Source organism: Carcharhinus amblyrhynchos, chromosome 12 (assembly GCF_965287045.1).
Source record: "Carcharhinus amblyrhynchos chromosome 12, sCarAmb.v2.hapA, whole genome shotgun sequence".
NCBI lineage: Eukaryota > Metazoa > Chordata > Chondrichthyes > Carcharhiniformes > Carcharhinidae > Carcharhinus > Carcharhinus amblyrhynchos.
In genome coordinates, this window is record NC_137335.1 from 43,380,751 (window position 1) to 43,400,514 (window position 19,764).

The window sequence follows — 19,764 nt, forward strand, 5'->3', positions numbered from 1 at the left end:
CAATGGCATTAAAATGATTGATTAAAATCTGTGACACTTGTGTGAATACATATTCTGGTTATATTGTTGAAAAGTGTAATACTGTGGCTGCCTTTGTTGAAAGAGTATATTGGGGAAGTGGATTTAAATGAAGTAATAGGGTTAAATTATACCTGTTTAAGACTAAATTGGCATCCCCTTGAATAGAGATGATGAAGATGTGGGGGATGTGCATTGGGGTTGCTTAGGGATGGAGTTGGAGTAGGGCTGTGTGGAGACGGTTGAGACAGGGTGGGTGTGGTGGGGGTTGGGGTGGGCTGGGATTGGGTTTGGGGTGGGGGTGTGGTAGGGTGGGTGGGGGTAGAGTTGGGATGGGTGGATGTGGTGGAGGGTGGGCTGGAGTTGGTGAGGGTGGGGGAAAGGCCAGGTGGGGGTAGAGCTGGTATGGGGGTGGGTGCGTGGGAGGTGGACTGAGGTTGGGTTTGGGGTAGGGGTAAAGTTGGAATGGGATCAGGTCTGAGGCCCACTGATCCTTCAACTACCGCCCTCAACCATTCAACCAACTATCACCTAGACCACCCAACTATACTCCCAACCACCACATCACCCTCCAACCAACTCAACCATTTGCCACCCTACCCTCTGACCACCTCATCTACCTGCCACCAGCTCACCCACCCTAAGTACCTACCAGCTTAGCCACTTACTTATCTCACCCACCTTACCCTCTTTTCCACTTGCCTCACCACCTTATCACCCAACCTGTTCACTCATCCATCCAGTTACTCATCCACTGATATTCAGACGGAATTTTTAACCTTATCCACGTGACAGCAAGTGTCATAAAAAGGAGACATGGTCTGTCTACCTCTGACTCCAGTCTACTGGGACCGAGGTCCACAAAGGATGCTGCTCTCTGCATTTCTGAGAAAGCTGGGCTTAGAAGTCCTGGAATTTTGAGGCCTGGATCTGCCAAGGGGCAAAGGCTGGGTGGGGTGGGGTGGTAGAGTTAAGTGTGTAAGGTGAGCAAGTGGACTGGATGGAAGGTGTGTTGGCTGAAAAGTGGATGAAGTGACAGGGTGGGTACGGTGGCAGATGATTAGGGGGTACATGGGTGCTCAGAGGAGTAGTTGAATGAAGGGGGGATAGTTGGGTGGTAGAGAGGATGTTTGTGTAGTTAGGGGTTTATATGGATTAGTTGGGAGGTTGGGGGTGTAGTTGATTTGTGATAACCTTGAAATTAGCTAGACTCTGTGCAGAGGGTCCAGGAAGAAGAGGGAATTGCCAAATGGAAGTTGAAACCTCTCAGACAATTCCCACAGAGTTCAGCAGATCAGGATTTCTGCAGAGTCCTGACATGTATCTCTGATCCTACATCCTGTCTCAAGCCAATCCAGAGACTGGAAGGCATTGGCCAATATGTCCATTTGGAACACTCCCTAAACTCACTTTGATTCACAGCTTGTTCATTCTGTATCCAACTTTTATCCTCAACCTGAAATAAGAAGTACCCACAGTCTACCTTTCAGTGAAACTGATTACACCATCTTGAGTAGAGATGCTTGGGAAATTCCTTGAGTCTGACATTGCTTTCCTGGAAATGTGGAGGAAAAGGTTTTCCATGTGTAAACAGGGTTCTTGGTATGCTAGGGGGAGGCAATGGCCTACTGAAATTATTGCTGGACTATCAGTCCAGAAACTCAGCTAATGTTCTGGGGATCCAGACGTGAATCACGCCACACTTGATGGTGGAAATTGAATTTAATAAAAAACATCTGGAATTACGAATCTACTGATGACCATGAAACCATTGTTGATTGTCGGAAAAATCTATTTGGTTCACTAATGTCCTTTAGGAAAGGAAATCTGTCCTCCTTACCTGGTCTGGCCTACATGTGACTCCAGATCCACAGCAAAATGGTTGCTTCTTAACTGCCCTCCAAGGGCAACTAGGGATGGGCAATAAGTGCTGGCCAACCAGTGAAACCCATAGCCCAGGAATGAATATAAAAAGATATTGTCTAAGTAATGTTAGTGAGGGGAGCAAATCCAAGGATTTTCCCTGTTAGTGCATGTTAATAACCTGCCTGGGATTCATATCAAATCCCAAAAGTGCAAGGAAGCAACAAATCAAAATAACTACTAAAGGAGTCTAGGTTACACTAACAGTAAAAAAAGGATTAAATTGGATAAGCCCTGATGATGGGCATGGGAATTATGATCCACAGTTAACCCATGTTTGTTCATTACGATGCAGGGAGCAACACTTCAAGTTCATGCTACCTGCTGTTTTGACTAATTGCTGTATACAACTAGCACTACTCCCATCTTTTCAATTGCTGCACATCTCAACAGGGGGACTGGATTATCACTCATCACTGTAGCTCCTTAAATGCTGCTTTTAAAGGGGTGGTGCATTATGGCTCTCTGCAGTGCTGAGTCCTCAAAGTGATTTTTAAGCAGTGATATTTTGAGGAATGGCTGAAGTGTGAGAGTCTGAGCACCAAGTTTTGATGATATACTAGTGATGTTTGTACAAGATGTGGGAAGAAGGAGTGACATCTCTATAAGGAGGCTGTGGGCCCTGTCAGGAGGCAGTGATAAGATGTATTGCCAGGGGTTAGTGCTGGCTCTGAGAACACAATGCAGCGCAGGAAAAGTTCAACAGTCTGGCCAGAGTTGTTAAGGTGATTGAGTTTATCTTCAAATGGCATATCCTACTAACTGCATCAGTACCTCATCCATTGGTCATCTCCCTGACCCCACCTTGCTACTCTCACACACATAGCACTATTACAGGCCTCACACCCAAAATTCACAACCCACGCATACTAGAACTTACTCAACCATGATTGCCGCATCACTCAAACAGTTCTCCCTCTCTTACAGCAGCGCAAACCAGGTGGACAAGCACTCTTGCATGTTTTCACCTCCATGGAGGAGGTTATTGTTGGCATTCAATGAAACTATCTGCTTACCGAAACTTCCCTCCCCTAATCCCCTTCACCCTCATCCCCTCAATCTCCCCTGACTCACATGATACAGATGATGCAGTCACACACTTCCTACTTCCTCCTCTCGCATCAACACAACCCAACCTTGCCCCCTGGGGAAGGGAGTGGAGAGGGGAGAGTGCCCCCTCCACTTCAGTGGTTGGGGAGGTAGAAGGGTGGAGAATGTCCCCCTGAAAGTTACGTGGTGGGGCAGAGGCGGGAGTCACTCTGAAGATTGTGGGCGTTGTCCTCCATGTCTGTGGGGTGTTCGGGGAACTTATTTTATATGCAGATTGGGGCTCCCTTTAAAGATAGCATCCTGATGTCTGTGGAGCCACTCTATTGGATCCCCACTGCCCCGCTAAAGTGATGGTGGTAAATACACCCCCAGATTTTCTCTGCAACAAGTTTTTTCACTCCGGATTTTCTTGGACTCAGCACACAGAACTGGCAAAGCTGGCTCCACAGAGACAAGTGTGCCATCTTTAAAAGGCACCCCAATCTGTACTGGAATTAAACTCCCCCCAATTCATCCAAACACATGGAGGCCCCCCACTAACATTGGGGCAGTCCCATGATGAAAACATTGGGAAACAACACCCACCGATGCATCATGCAAGCATTGGAGTGTCTCTCCCCTCCCATTTGGGGAAAACTCCTGCCCCCCACCCCCCCCACCCCCCCAAACATTGAGACACTCCCCCCAGTAGATATTGGCCCTCCTGTGGCCCAAGTTATCAGGGTGGCCCCTGTCCCCCCTTGCATTGGGCCTCCCCCCCTCAGAGGCATTGGGATATGCCCTCCCACCAAACACAAAAGGAATACCACCCCAATCAGCTCCCCAGAGGGCCCTGTACACACAGTGCCAACCTAGCAGTGCAAACTGGTAGTGCCACCCAGTGCCAGGGCTCATCACCCAGGGATTATATTTACCTGTGTTTCATTTTTGAAATCAATTTGTGACTTGTGCCAGTGTGACATCACACTGGTTGGATGAGATGATATGTTGAGGGAAAAAAAAAGTAAAATAGGTTAAGCCCTATAATAAGATTCAAATTTATTATAAAATATGTTAATTAGGCTTGTAGCCTCTCCGTGCCTGGAGTTGATTATGTCTTGGAGGGAGCGGGCAGGGAAGGTCTCATTCCAAGATCCTGCTGGCATAAGTCCCCTTTTTGGCCCCTTGCAAGATTTCATGGCCATTATGGGATTTGCGTTCACAGCTAGCATAGCTGCTAGTTTGTGTCATCTGTTTATTTCTCCACAGATATTGCCTGGTCTGCTCTGTATGTCCAACATTTTATGCTTTCAATGCACATTCATGGATGGTGCAAAGACCTGTGGCACCAAGGAGTGCCTGAGAATCTATGTACTGTGGCTAAGGTACTGCCCACGTACTTAACATAGAAACATTGAAGATCGAAGCAGGAGGAGGCTATTTGGCCCTTGTAGGATGCAAGGGAAGTGCCAGCAAACAGTCTGCACATTAAGAGAGCTTTTGGTTGACAAATATCCCTGGCTGTTGAATTGGTGTCATGATGACCCCTTTCACTCCAGGCAATCCCTCAATGGCCCCAAAGTCTCTTTCTCTCTCAGACTAGTTGTGTTTTTCAGTAATAAGCTTGATATAGTTATCCACAGTCCTGAAAAGTGCCTTGATGATGTACTGATGCAGTGAGGGGCTGCTGGTGGAGATAGAAACCATAGAATCCCAACAGTGCAGAAGGAGGCTGTTTGGCACCGACCACAATACCACCCAACCACTGTCCCCTCTCTCCCATTTATTTATCCTGCTAATCCCCTGACTCTAAGGGGCAATTTAGCATGGCCAATCAACCTAACCTGCACATCTTTGGACTGTGGGAGGAAGCTGGAGCACTTGGAGTAAACCCACACAGACATGGGGAGAATGTGCCAACTCCACACAGACAGTGATCCAAGCTGGGAATTGAACCAAGTCCCTGGCTCTGTGAGGCAGCAATTCTAACCACTATGTCACCTGTAGATCCCCAATTGATTCTTCAAAGGATCCCAAAGCATTGACATTCAAAACCGCTGTGAGCTCAGTGCCACCAACACTGCGTGTCTACCCACACAATTTGAACTTATTTCTCCTGTAAATTGATGTGACTGCCTCCCTGGAGAGACACAGCCACCTAAGATATTGCCGTTTGCCATCTGGTGGTAATTTGAGCACTGTCTGTGCACTGGCCTTACTTCTCCTAGGCCGGCCCTCCTCCTGTTCCTCTCTGAGACATTCCAGCCCCCCAGCATCACCATGCCCTGCAAGTGTCCAATCAGCAGGTTGCCCTTCCCACTGTGTGCACAAAGTGATCTGAGATCAGTCCTCTCACCTCTCCTGCAGTCTCGATTGCAACCTCAATCACTTCACTGCCCTCTTTTCATCAGCTCTGATCAGCAGCCTTAGTGTTGTTGACCCTTCCTGCAGCAATTCCTCCTCTACCATGCGGTCTGTGCAACCAACCTAAAATGCATGGGGAAAACATTGAGGATTGTTGGGATCATAACTTCTTCAGAGTGGCAATCATTGTTGGATTGTCATTCTGTACTGACTTGTCTTAAATTCTTAAGTGCTTATCTTGCCTGATCTTCTTGATTCTCTTAAGCGAATATATTGAGTGATGGCACATTCACTTTAATATGAAATATATTGTCGCACAATATGGATGCATGAATGGTATATCTAGATTAGGGCGGCACGGTGGCACAATGGTTAGCACTGCTATCTCACAGCTCCAGAGGCCTGAGTTCGATCCCTGGCTTGGGTGACTGTCTGCGTAGTTCGCGTGTTCTCCCCGTGTCTGTGTGCGTTTCTTCTGGGTGCTCTGGTTTCTTTCCACAGCCCAAAGATACGTAGGTTAGGCTGATTGGCCATGCTAAATTGAGCCTTAGTGTCAGGGGGATTAGCAGGGTAAATATGTGGGGTTACAGGGATAGGGCCTGGGTGGGATTTTGTTGGCGCAGGCTCAAAGGGCCAAATGGCCTCCTTCTGCACTGTAGGGATTCTATGTTTATATCTACCAATTGAATAGGGGTGTTTGTGGGGAACAAGACTGGTGGAGGTGGGGTGGTAGATGAATAGAATAATTTTGAGATCTAGATGTATGTCACTAAAATACAGGCGCACAAAGCAATGAAAGATTTGATATCGACATGAGTACCACTACAGTTATAAAAAATGCCCTTGGAATACTGGGATAACCTTTTGACTTTACTCTTACTGTGGGCAACATCTTTCAGTTATCCAGATACACAAAATTAATGTGTTCTCAAGTTGATAACATGTGCTTCTGGCAAGGATCCTTCGCAAGGAACACAAGACCAGAAAATTGCCCTTCCACTGTTCAGTTCTGCTTGTCCCAAAATAGAAGAATCTGTTGGACGTGGTGAAAGTTCAGATATGACTAACTAGAGTCATGCCTGCAGTAAAGGGATATAGTTATGCTGGGAATTATTATTCATGGGGATGACGAGATTAAGGGTGATGTAATTGAAATATTTAAAGTTATTGAGGCATAATGACACAGTAGATTATCCTACATATGGAAGGATTTTCTTATAAAGAGAGGTTGAATGGGGTGGACCTCTACTTATTAGAGTTTAGAAGAATGAGAGGTAACCTTATTGAGATGTATAGGATTCTAAGGGGACTTGACAGGGTCGAAGTTGAGAGGTTGTTTCCCTTTCTGGGAGAGTCTAGGATCAGAGGGCATAATCTCAGAGTAAAATGTCACTCATTTAAGATAAGAGATGAGAAAGAATTTCTTCTCTCAGAGGATAATGAATCTGTGGAATTCTGTACCGCAGAGGCTGTGTCATTAAGTGCATTGAAGGGTGAGACAGACAGGTTTTTAATTAGTAACGGTTATGTGGACAAGTTGGGAAAGTGGAGTTGAGGGTTATCATATCAGGTCAGTCATGATCTCATCGAATAGCTTAGCCAACTCACTGGGCCAAATGGCCTACTACTGCACTTACATCTCATGGTTGTATGGTATGAAGGAAATGACTCTTTCCTGAACAATGGAACAGGATCTTAGAGCCTGAGTTAAGCTGGTTAAAAGCAATTCAATGAAAATTTCTTCACATTAATGGTTGTGAGAATATGGAGGACATTCCCCACAGAGTTATAACTGAAGTGTTTAGAAGGGGAAGAGAAAAGTAGGAGTATTAAGGGACATCAGGTTCGCCTCTGAAGAGTCTTGCTGGACAGAAAGACAAATTGGAAAATTGGACACGAAGGTCAGCATAAATGATCTGGTGCAGATTTGGTGCTATGGATCAGGGGATGGGCCGCCATGTTTGATTTTCCAATGGAAGAACAGGATCCACTTGCCACTTCTATTGCTTCACCATAATCAACTTATTTAGCTCATCAAATGTGCAAACATTGCAGCAGAGTGACTGGAAAAATATTTACGTCAACTTGGAAAGATCATTTCACCTGCCTGGAAAATATGAAAGCGTTTCGCAGCTGCAATAGCCCAGAGCTGACTGAGAATTTCAAAAACATACCTTCCTCTTCCCCCCCCTTTCCAAGCTTTTGTGGGACAAGCGTACAAACAAACCAGCTTTTTAATTAGACTTTTCACTTTTCTCTACCGAACGGCATGTGAGGCAGACATGAATGTGTCTGTTTCTATAACTAGTTTCTCCTGGAATCGGTCACAAGCCCGTTGTCAGGAGAAGCAGCTTGAGGGGTGCCATTCAAGCCTGGCTGACCAGGAGGCTCTCCCGCTCATGCTGCCTGCCACAGGGGTATTAGAAGGATTCAGAGGTTGACCTTTTTGTCCACATTATAAATACATCTTCTTTGGACATCACAGCCTGGAGTGGAACTCAAACTCAGAGCTTTGGGCTCAGAGGCAGGGATGTGATCCTTCATGCCACAAGAACCTCCCTCCCTCCCCAGCAGTTTAATTAGCAATCTTATATTCCCTGTAGAGTCATTGCAGAGAATGTAAAATCCAGCCTCACTGAGAATGGAGGCCTGATTTAATTTGACTTACCCAGCAGAAAAGACTAGGGTTTGCACGTTAAAAACAATCAGGTTATTTATCTGTTGGGAACTTGATTGCTTCTTGCCATCTTGGATATTAATCTATCCTGCAGCTGGGATTGGGCTCCTCTCTACAGGCATTTGCAGATAGTGAATTACGCAAAGTTGGGTCCTAATTATGTCAGTGGGGCCCCAATGGTGCTGAGTGGGGAAATGTGGTTGTTTTCCAGCCAGGCAAATCAGGTCAGCAGCTGGCATGACGGGCAGGACAAAGAGGCCCTCCAGGTAGTTGAAAATTGTCCTCTATGGGAAAGGAAAGTCATTATCTCTAGTGTCCTGGACATGCCCCTCTCTACCCCTTCCTAAACCTCCCCTCCGCCACTGACCTAGAAGCTGCCAGGAGGCCTGCACATTCCCAGTTGGCATCCATTCTTTCACCTCTTCTCAGCTTTGTAGAAAAGGGACCAGTGACATTTAAATAATGCCAGGCGTGACCTCCTACTGCCTCGGTCAGGCAGCAGAATTAACCCCTCAAAGCTGGAGAGCAGTTTTCAGTTAAAATTCACCAGTAGGAGTTACTGATGATTCTACTTCATATTGTTATAGCGATTCTGCTCCATGTTAATTAATCACAAGACCACAGAATGAATCTGTCACTAAGGTTTCAGAATTTGATTTGAGGTGCAAATGCACAGAATGATAATGTCAGCGGTGTAGAAGATTTCTCGTGTTGGCGTGAAGCCATTTCATTAATTAACAAAGTACGCTTGCTGAAGTAGTGCTCTGTAGGGAGTCTGCTTCCATAGCAACAAGTGAATGTCATAGGACGAAAGACGTCTGAACATACAGAATAAAATTGGAAAGGGGGGGAATTCCCACAGTTCTTCTCAAAATTTCCCCTTCACTCCCCTCTATTCTTCAGCTTCTCCCAGTAATCATCATATATGGACATTGCAACAAATGTGTGTAAAATGACATTGTCTGGTGCTTGCATGACCATGGATGATTCCCATGATTTTTTTCTCTTTCTCTTATTTTTACAGGTGTCATTAATTTGTTATTCTTTGTTTAGAAATATTTAGAACAATGCTGAATGATGTCAATTTACATGTACCCAATTGACAAAACACTGACAAACAGACATTCAATGGGCAGAATGTTCTATTCTCTGTTACTGTCAGCATATGTTTTAACTGACAGTGAAATACTTTATATAATGGGGGAGGCAGTGGCGTAGTGGTGTTGTCGCTGGGCTAGTAATGCAGAGGTCCAGGGTAACATTCTGGGGACCTGGGTTCAAATCCCACTACGGCAGATGGTGAAATTTGAATTCAATAAAAAAAATCTGTTTAATGATGATCATGAAGCCATTGTTGATGTGAAAAAAAACCCATCTGGTTCACAAATGTCCTCTAGGAAAGGAAGTCTGCTGTCTTTACCCAGCTTGGTTTACATGTGACTCCAGACCTACAGAAAGGCTCTCAGCCTCAGTGATGGGCAATAATAGCTGGCCCAGCCAGGGACGCCTACATCCCATGAACAAATGAAAAAAATAACTAAAATGGTTGATCACATCTGTCAAGGGAGTAAAATTTGAATTAATTTTGACTTGTTATGGACTTGTTCATAAGACAGGGCTGAAGTTGGGGTTGGGAGGAGCGGAGGGGCTTGCAGGTGGGCTACTTATTAATTATTAGCGCCTCGCCTCATGGAGTCTGCTCAAGTTTACACTTTCTGACAATGAACTTGACTCAGAAAGGTATCGTCCTGCAGAAAGAGGATACACTGGAAGATATTTTAATGAAAAAAGCTCTAATACATCTTCCAGCAGGTGGCTCAAGAACAACATGAACAGGATCCTAGGCGTAGGTTACCTGCCTGTATTCTCCTAGATTCTGTGAGGTGGTTGCGAATGAGGATAGATAGCACAAAATAACTTACAAAATGAAGGGAAAAATGAGTGCCATATTTTAAAACTTTAATTTGTTGCAATCTGGACCAAAATGAAATATCTACAGGAGAGATAAATTATCCAAGCACTTGTTTCCAGCAATTGAAGACATGATGAAGAATTAATTAAAATGCTCAGCTGAAGAAAGCATCTGGTTTGAACTCCGAACAAATGAAGGTTGCCATAGCAACGCTAAGGCAAGAGTTTCAAAATAATTTGCCTTTAGATCCCTTCCGTCTGTGTAAAGCACATCTGAAGAAAGGATTTGCAATCAAAAATGTTTATTTTATTTATTGATTATAAACGTGGCTTTTTTGAGTAGGGGTGGGTGTAGGGGGTTGTGGGGTGGTGGGGAGTGGGCAAGGGGTCTATAATTGGGTGAGCTAGGTTGACATTGTTTGGTTATTTTAAGTTTTCCGTAACTGGACAACTTGCCAAGAACACTCACGCAAATCATCATCTCTTAGTTTCTTTACAGTTTTTTCAGGGTGAACTTCTGGCCGATGTGATATATGTTTAGTTTTGAAGATAACATATACTGTTGTCCAATTGGCCATGGAATGCTTCAGATGGAGCTGGTTTCATCCCTTGCAAATTGTCTCAATTTCAGTATTGCTGAGTGTTTCCAAGTCTCTAACCCCTACGTCAAAGTAAAACACATTTCACTTCTTGGCTTTTTTGAAAAAGATAATTGCTAACAGTGACAAAAATGGTTAACAGTTCCTATCTCAAATGTCTGAATAGTGCATGCTAATATTTCATGTGCTTTCTTTCTTGTTTCTGAAAATGAATCAATGTACCTTTGGGAGAAATCAAAATACAACAATAAAAGATTGATTTATTGCTTGCATCGAAACCTTTAAAGTTTGAAATATCATTCTGGACAATGAAGCATGGAGGAAGCGTGTGTCCAAGTCATTTTCTCAGGACTGATATTATAGTATATAATCAGTTTGGAATTCCCATCTAACTGTTATTACTTTCCATACCACTTCTGTCTGAAAACCTGATTCCAAAGTGTTGTGTATTTGGAGAATGAGACTCAGGAACGCTCAATAAATGAACTCAACTTTATTGTGGTGTGTCCTCTCTCATACCTGCTGCTTTTCAGTTTCCCACTCTACATTGCATTGCATCACTTCTTTGAATACATTACTATAGCGAGGCTCTATAGTGAGCCAAAAGGGACAAATATATAATACTTCCTCCCCCCTTAATTTGAACATCCTCAAAAGAAGTACAAAATGAACAGTAGATAAGAGGTTGGACACAGTTATAAATTCAGGCAGTCTGGAGGTTGTCGCTCTTTGAATGGCTGATGGTGAATCTCTGGCATTTTCACCTTCATCTGAAGTCAGTGGTAGGTGGTTTAATGGGCATTGACATGGGAACTGGAGGTTGTTTCTGTGCCTGAACTGACAGTGAGGTGTTGACTTCCTCAACGATAGTGTAGGGTTCACAGGAAAGCCCTGACTTGGTAAGGTTGAACCTGAATTCTCAACAGGCTCCAATTTTAGCAGATTTGTTTTTTCAGCCAGTAATTGGTCTGCATGTCTCATCCAGACAATGTCATCTGAGGTCTGGACAGAGTTTTAGCTTTTTAGTCAACCTTAACCTTTGCTTAAGGTTTGAGAATCAAAAGCAATGGATCTTTCTTCGCCCAATGGCATGATGTGGGAGACCGCTGCTCTTATACCATATGGAGATGCCTCAGAAGCTAACTGCAAGGGTAAAGTAGGATCAAAATGTGTGAGAGTGTAAGGCTTAACCAGTGCTTCTTTGGCTCAAGTGAAGGCGTTATGCATTCTCCTGACCACTTCCACATCTTCTTCTGGTACAGGCACTTATGTAATGGTTTCAGAATTGTTATGATGTGGAGTGCCCATGTTGGGCTGGGGTAAACACATTAAGAAGTCTCACAACACCAGGTTAAAGTCCAACAGATTTATTTGGTAGTAAACGCCACTAGCTTTCAGAACGTTGTTCCTTTGTCAGGTGAGTGGAGAGTTCTGATCACAAACAGGGCAAATAAAGTCACACACAGTTTACAGAATACTGATTAGAATGTGAGTCTTTACAGCTAATCTGCTATTCAAGTCTTAAAGGTGCAGACAATGTGAGTGGAGATAGCATTAAGCATAGATTAAAGAGATGTGTATTGTCTCCAGACAGGACAGTAAATGAGATGTTGCAAGTCCAGGCAAGTCATGGGAGTATAGATAGTGTGACACGAACCCAAGATCCTGGTTGAGGCCGTCCTCATGTGTGCGGAACTTGGCTATCAGTTTCTGCTCAACAACTCTGCACTGTTGTTTGTCGTGAAGGCCGCCTTGGAGAATGTTTACCCAAAGATCAGAGGCTGAATGCCTGTGATCACTGAAGTGTTCGCCAACACGAAGGGAACAGTCTTGCCTGGTGATTGTTGAGCGGTGTTCATTCATCCATTGTCATAGTGTCTGCATGGTCTCCCCATTGTACCATGCCACAGGACATCCTTTCCTGCAGCGTATCAGATCGACAAAGTTAGCCGAGTTGCAAGAGTATGTACCGTGTACCTGGTGGATGGTGTTCTCATGTGAGATGATGGCACCCACGTCGATGACCTGGCATGTCTTGCAGAAGTTGCTGTGGCAGGGTAGTGTGTGTCATGGCCTCAACCAAGATCTTGGATTTGTGTCACACTATCTGTAACCCCCATGACTTGCCTGAACTTGCAACATCTCACTTACTGTCCTGTCTGGAGACAATACACATCTCTTTAATCAATGCTTAATGGTATCTCCACTCACATTGTCTGCACCTTTAAGACTTGAATAGCAGATTAGCTGTAAAGACTCACATTCTAATCAGTATTCTGTAAACCATGTGTGCCTTTATACGCCCTGTTTGTGATCAGAACTCTCCATTCACCTGATGAAGGATCAGCGTTCCGAAAGCTAGTGGCGTTTACTACCGAATAAACTTGTTGGACTTTAATGTGGTACTCAGAATTGTTGCCAGGTTTGAGACAAATCCTATATAATCAATGATCCCAGGAGGGAATGTAACTGTCTTACATTTTGAGTAGCATGAAGGCTTTATCCCTAGAAGAAGAGTTTTGAAGGCATATCCCAGGTACACAAGAAAGGATTGGAAGAATTCACATTTGTCCTCTGGACTTTCAAACAGTACTCTCACAATCCTTAGAGAGTGGCATTCAAGTTTTGAAGGGGTTCCTCTTCATTTCTTTCAGTGGCTGGGATGTCATCCAGATAACACTGGACTCCACTCAGTCCACTCAGGATCTAATCCACTGCCCTATGAAACAATGCAGGAGCCAAACCACAATCTTTGGGACCAAGCCCTTGTGTGTCACGATTGTCAGAGGTTTCTGTGACTTCTTGTCCACATTCATCTGCAAATTTGTCTGGCTCAGGTTAATTTTGTTGTAATTTTGGTCTCCTGCCAATCCTGCAAACAAGTTGTCAATGTGAGTTAAAGGATACTGTTCAGCACATAACACTGGATTATGGTCACCTTAAAGTCCCCACCATTCCTCATGGGGCCATCTTTCTTGATGACTGGAACAATAGGCATGGCCCATTCACTCACACTGACAGGTTCCAAATCTCCAGTCTTCACAAGCCTTTCCAAGTCTTTGGCCTAATTGCATATGGTGCAGACATTGCCTTCAAACATTTTGCATGGCTTCCGTCTTTTACTTTTAGTTTGACTGAAATATGCTTTGTGCTCCCTAATTCTCTGTTGAAAACAATAGTGTATTTAAAAAAAAATTGTGAGGCCTGATTCTCCATTGACCATCATGTGGACTGTGGCACAATTTCATAGTGTGGCCCTTCAGAGGAACCAATTCTCCTGTGTACATCTTCAGCACTATCCTTGATGGCTCTTAGAGATTGTGTTGGAATCTCTCATTTTGATAGTTGCTGGCACCAGCAAGACGTCAATTTCCATCCTTACTGACTGTCCTTCCAGCAGTGGAGTAACCCAGTATCTGTGTGTAGTACTGGTGATGGCTAACACATGTAGTGATAGCTTCTCTTCTGATTGCCCTTCTCAACCCTGTTGTGCTGCATGGAGATTTCTCCTTTTATTTTGTTTAAATGTTGATTTGGTTTATCCCCGCCTTTTATTTTTATTTGTAGCTTGCATTTTATTCTGCAAGCCTGCTCTATGTGTCCTTTCTTTCCACAGCTTCAATATGCCATGTCTTTCCACCAGCATTCAGCAGCAGAATGCCCTGACTTTGCACACTGGCAACATATATGGGCCCCGACGGCTTTCAGTGTCAATTCAGCAGACATTCTGTGCACCCAAGTGGATTAACTCAATTGCTGGGCTCCCTCTGCAGCCAGCTGTACAGAAGTAAAGATTTCAATGGCTTTCTGCAGCGTGAGATTACTCTCAGTTAACAAGCGTTTTTGCGTTGTCTCGCTGCTTAGACCACAAACAAATCTGTCACAAACAGTGTCATTAAGCATGTCCCCAAACTCTCAATATTCTACAAGGCTCCTTAGGACTGCAACAAATTGTATGATTGATCTTCCCTCCTTTTTGTTGCCTTGATGGAATCTAAAGGGCTCTGCAATCGCCAGGGATTAAGGGGAAGAATGTGCTTGCAAAAGTTCCATAATTTGTTTGTACATTTTCGTACCTGGCTTATCAGATTGCACAAGACTGTGGAGGAGGTGAAAAGTTTTTCCTCTCATCGTGCTCAGGGAAGTAAGCACTGTAATGTATTCATCTATTTTGTTCACCTGCGCAAAATAATCAAAGCGCTCAGTATAAGAGCTCCTCTGCTCCACATTCTCATCAAAAGCTCCAATGACGCCATTTTTACTCATGCAGGTTTCCTATATATGTGTATCTTGCAAACAGCAGCTGCCTCAGTTTTCTTATTTACACAAATCTTCCGTCCGTCATTCCCCACAGCCAGCTCTGCATGTGTGAAAAGCTTCCCCTTTTCTGACTTCTCTTTTCTTAGACTTACTCTTCTGAGTGATTTAGCAAGCACGTTTCCGTTATCCTTGTAGCCTGTTTTGTTGTATTTGGAAACCGATGCTCATAAACATCATGATGTAACTTTGTTTTGGTGTGTCCTCTCTCATGCCTGCTGCTTCCCTGTTTCCTGCCCTAAATTGCATTGCACCACTTCCTCGCATGTATCACTACAGCAGGTCCCTAGAGTGAGCCAAAAGGAACAAATATATAACACAAAGTAAGGTGGTATGATGGTAAACTGATTGTAAACTGTACATTTTGCTTCCAGCCAAATGTCATGTTTCCAACTTGTTGGGGGTTGATATTATGTATGTATCAACTGAAACCTGATACCCATCTAAAGGGAATGAAATAGATAAACTTACTCTCTTGGATTTGATTTCAGCTATGGATGTCCCTAATTATAAAGAGTATAAACTTCAATTTCTAACAGCGCCATACTGTCAGCACTGAGTTCAATATAATATCCATGATGTGGGTATGCCGGCGTTGGACTGGCGTAAACACAGTAAAAAGTCTGACAACACCAGGTTTAGTCCAAGGGACTAACCCCGAAAGCTTGTGAGTATATTATCAAATAAATAGGTTGGACTAAAACCTGGTGTTGTCAGACTTTTTTCAATATAATAGCCCGTCTAATTGGAACTGTCCCCTTAAGGGGTCAGCCAGAGAGATGTGAATGTATTACACTTCTGTGCCAAAGGAAACTGCAGATACTGAACACTAGATACTGATTTTAAGTTTATTTATGAGTGTCACAAGAAGGCTTATATTAACACTGTAATGAAGTTACTGCAAAAAATCCCCTAGTCACCACACTCTGGCGCCCGTTTGGGTACACTGAGGGAGAATTTAGCATGGCTGATGCAACTAACCAGCATGTCTTTTGGACTGTGGAAGGAAGTTGGAGCAACTGGAGGAAACCCATGCAAACACAGGAGAACATGCAAACTCCACACAGACAGTGACCCAAGCTAGGAATCGAACCCAGGTCCCTGGCACTGTGAGGCAGCAGTGCTAACCACCATGTCACTGGGTCTGGAAACCATTAAGGAAGATAGTTGAGTTTGATTAATGTTGATAGATGATTCTGATTCAGCCTCTTAACGTTACTGGATGACCTCTTCAACTCAACTATTGTGATAAATCTGAAACTTCCAACCAGGTGGTTTCATTTACTAACCTGACATTTTTTATGTTAAGAGTTCCATCATGGAGGCTTTACAACTAATATCTAAAAAAACTGGTGGCCCTGAAGAGAGACTTCTACCAGGCATGTGGAGCATATAGTGTAAAGTGGAAAAAGTTTATTCGTTGTTGAAAAGTCAAACCATTGACTCTACACTGCGTGAGATCACACTTTTTTTCAGCAATAATGTTTTTGGCAAGTCTTCTGCCGTGTTAAAAATTGGGCAAAATCTCAAGGTGGTACAGAGGAAATCAATATGTGAAGTAAGTTGAAAGCTTTTACCTTTTAATAGTGGAATTCCAACAAAGATCAGGTCCCAAAGGGAAACAAATGGGTTGCTCTGACAGTCCAGCTGCACAGGAAAAGGTAAAATCTTTTGCTGTTATCTCTAATTGGTGAGCTGTCCATCATCGGATCAGGGACAGGAAACGAGCAATGAATACTGATATCCAAAGTATGCATAGGCACGATGGAGTCAGCTTTCTCTTGGCAGGAACAACTTCTCAGAGAAATCACCGGAATGAAGTTATGGAACTTGTGAATTAGCAAGAATGGAGTCAGCAACTAGCTCACTTAATGGGCAGAGCAGTTTTCATCATAGAATCCCTACAGTGCAGAGGAGGCCATTCAGCCCATCAAGTCTGTACCGATTTTTCCAACCAAGTATTTTAGTTAGCCCACTGTCTGTCCTAACCGCTTGCATTTACCCTGCTGATCCCCCTTACCTACACGTCTTGGGGCACATAGGGGCAATTTAGCAAGACCAATCTACCTAACCTGCACATCTTTGGACAGTGGGAGGAAACTGGAGCACCTGGAGGAAACCCACACAGACATGGGGAGAATGTGCAAACCCCACACAGACAGTCACCCAAGACTAGAACTGAACTCAGGTCCTTGGCGATTTGCCTTTTTCTGTTGGTGTGGCCCAGGAAGATGATAGCTATATGGTTTCACAAGGCCACCCATCTATCACTACCCCTGCACCCAGCACCTTCCGCCATACACAGTTTCAAAACATTACAAACGTTTCACTCTCATGCTGTAATTGTAATAATACAGATGAAGCATAATCTAATTAAAGACTTGAGGATCGAAATGCCTACTTCCATTCCGATGTTCCTGGTAAAATCCTAAGAAAAAGGAAATCTAACAACAGACACATTTCATTCTGAGGAGGTAAAGGTGAAATAGAATCTGGCCAACTGCCTCTGGAGGCAGGTTCAAGGTAACATTGGATATGGGAAAATTGCCTACTGCTGTTTACTGGGACATTGGCCAAATGTTATGTCAAGCAATCAAACCATCACCTCTCACTTAGTATACACAATGGGAAAAGCTCAGGAGAGTAACAAAAATAAACTTCTAACAATCTAACAGAGATGTTAAATTCAAACACTTCATACTGAAAAAAATACTTTAAAACCTATTGAAAGAATGTAAATCTCCCCAAGTGATCAATCTGTTAAAGATACAAGCATTTATTTCACTTGCAACATTGAAGACAAGATAATCATTTAATAACCTCTTAAAAATCAAAACTTGAATGTAGCTCCCTGCTGAGATAAATGGTTCTAGACATTTTGGAATTCAGCCAAGGATTCATACTGGTCTCAAATATCAGAAAAAATCTTGGTAAGTGTCAATTATGGAGTTAATTGAAACCTAAACATTAGATATTTACTTTTAAAGCTCCAGCTGCTATTTAATTTCCCTTTCAAAGCAGATTGCCTGGAAATCAATGAAATGTACAGGTGCTAATATCTTTTTTTAACTTTCAACATAATGGTTCATTTTGTTCAAAGCTAAAGATCACTGGATATTTAAGTCTCAGTCCAAAGCGTGACACAAGAGTTTCCTAATACATATTTTTAGTTTTGAATGCGTTATGGAATTTTCGTCATTGGGGAAATATCATAACGCATGTTAACACTTACACAATGGTGAATAATATAATGGAAGAGCTCAAAATCAATCTCTGCAGTAAAAATACATGTAACTTACAATACAGCATCCAACTATTGAAACTGGAAGAACATTTTGTTTATGTTTTTCAAAGCCTGAAAATTAAAGAATTTGAGGAGCAGTTGATTGTTTTTGGTTCCCCACTTGTGTTTGGGGTTCCCCACAATTCACGACTTCTCTGATGTGGCATTAACTACTTCATTATCAAAATGGTCCTGACTCTGTGAAAATCGCAGAGGGTCTGAAATGCAATGGAGTTGACAAGGGCAGGATTTGTGTGTGTGGACTCACTACCTGCATCCTTATGCTGGGGACAAAAAAATCTCACACGATACAGATTGGTGTGGGAACCCAGAAGTAGTTTGTGTCCGCCATTTAGAAACTTCTCCTGCCTCCATTCCTATATAGACGAAAGCATAAAGTTTTGGGCCAGTTAGTTCATTTTATACATTTCAAGAGCTTAATTGGACTATTGCATGTAACTTGAGTTTACTCAAGAGTTGAATGTACAATATATTGGCCTGAATCTTAGCTGAGAATGAGGTCGAAATCCTGTCATCTGATTCTCCAATTTCTGTTTGTCTCTGCTAGCACCATTAATGAATCTCATCAGGAAATCTCTCCTTATGCTTTTATTTTGGCATCTATTTCGTCATCTCATTAGCTCTTTTGCACTTGTGGATACCTTCTAATGACCCATTAGTACTCCCCCATTAAGATTCCATTCCTATCTGTCATTCTTATGTCTAAATATGATTACCCCACTTCTGTTACATGAAATTGCACCTGCCATCTTTTCACCACTGGCTTAATCTAAATTCTGTAGCAATTTTCTGCTCAGTCAATAAGTCAGTGTAAAACAACTAACCCAGATTAACAGCATTTAATGAAGACACTCCTCCCAGCTCCAAACTATTTTCTTCTAAATGTTAAAATGTAACTGCCGAGCTCCATAAGGCATTGTGTGTGTCTCAGGCATCTTTGGAACAAAGGCAAGAGAAATTGGGAATTTTTCTCCATTTTCCATCTTGGGAATGGGAGCAATGATCTTTCCCATTCTTTAATTGGTTTGTTTTTATTGCCTTTAATAGTCTTTCAGTTCTGATTGTTCTCCAATGTTATTCACAATGATTCACACAGTTACTTTCTTGTTTAGTCACCCTCACAGACCATCACTGCTTGGCTTTCAGGGATATACTTGGTTTGTAATCTTTTTCAGGATCTATTCCATTGTTGAGTTGCACAGTGGCATAGTGGTTAGCTCTGTTGCCTCACAGCACTAGGGATGCAGGTTTGATTCCTGGCTTGGGTCACTGTCTGTGGGGAGTTTGCACATTCTCCCTGTGTCTGCATGGGTTTCCTCCTGGTGCTCTGGTTTCATTTCACAGTCCAAAGATGTGCAGGCTAGGCAGATTGGCCATGCTAAATTGCCCCTGAGTTTCAGGGGGACTAGCAGGGTAAATATGTGGGGATAGGGCCTGAGTGGGATTGTTGTCGGTGTTGACTTGATGGCACTGTAGGGATTCTATGGTCTCTAGGTATACTGACTGAGAATTTATTCCACATCATCTCTGTCAATCCCATCATCATATCTTTAAAGTTAACTTTGATTAAAATCCAATCTTTGCTAGGCAACCCTCCATTCTTCCTGTCAAGCCTGATAGTG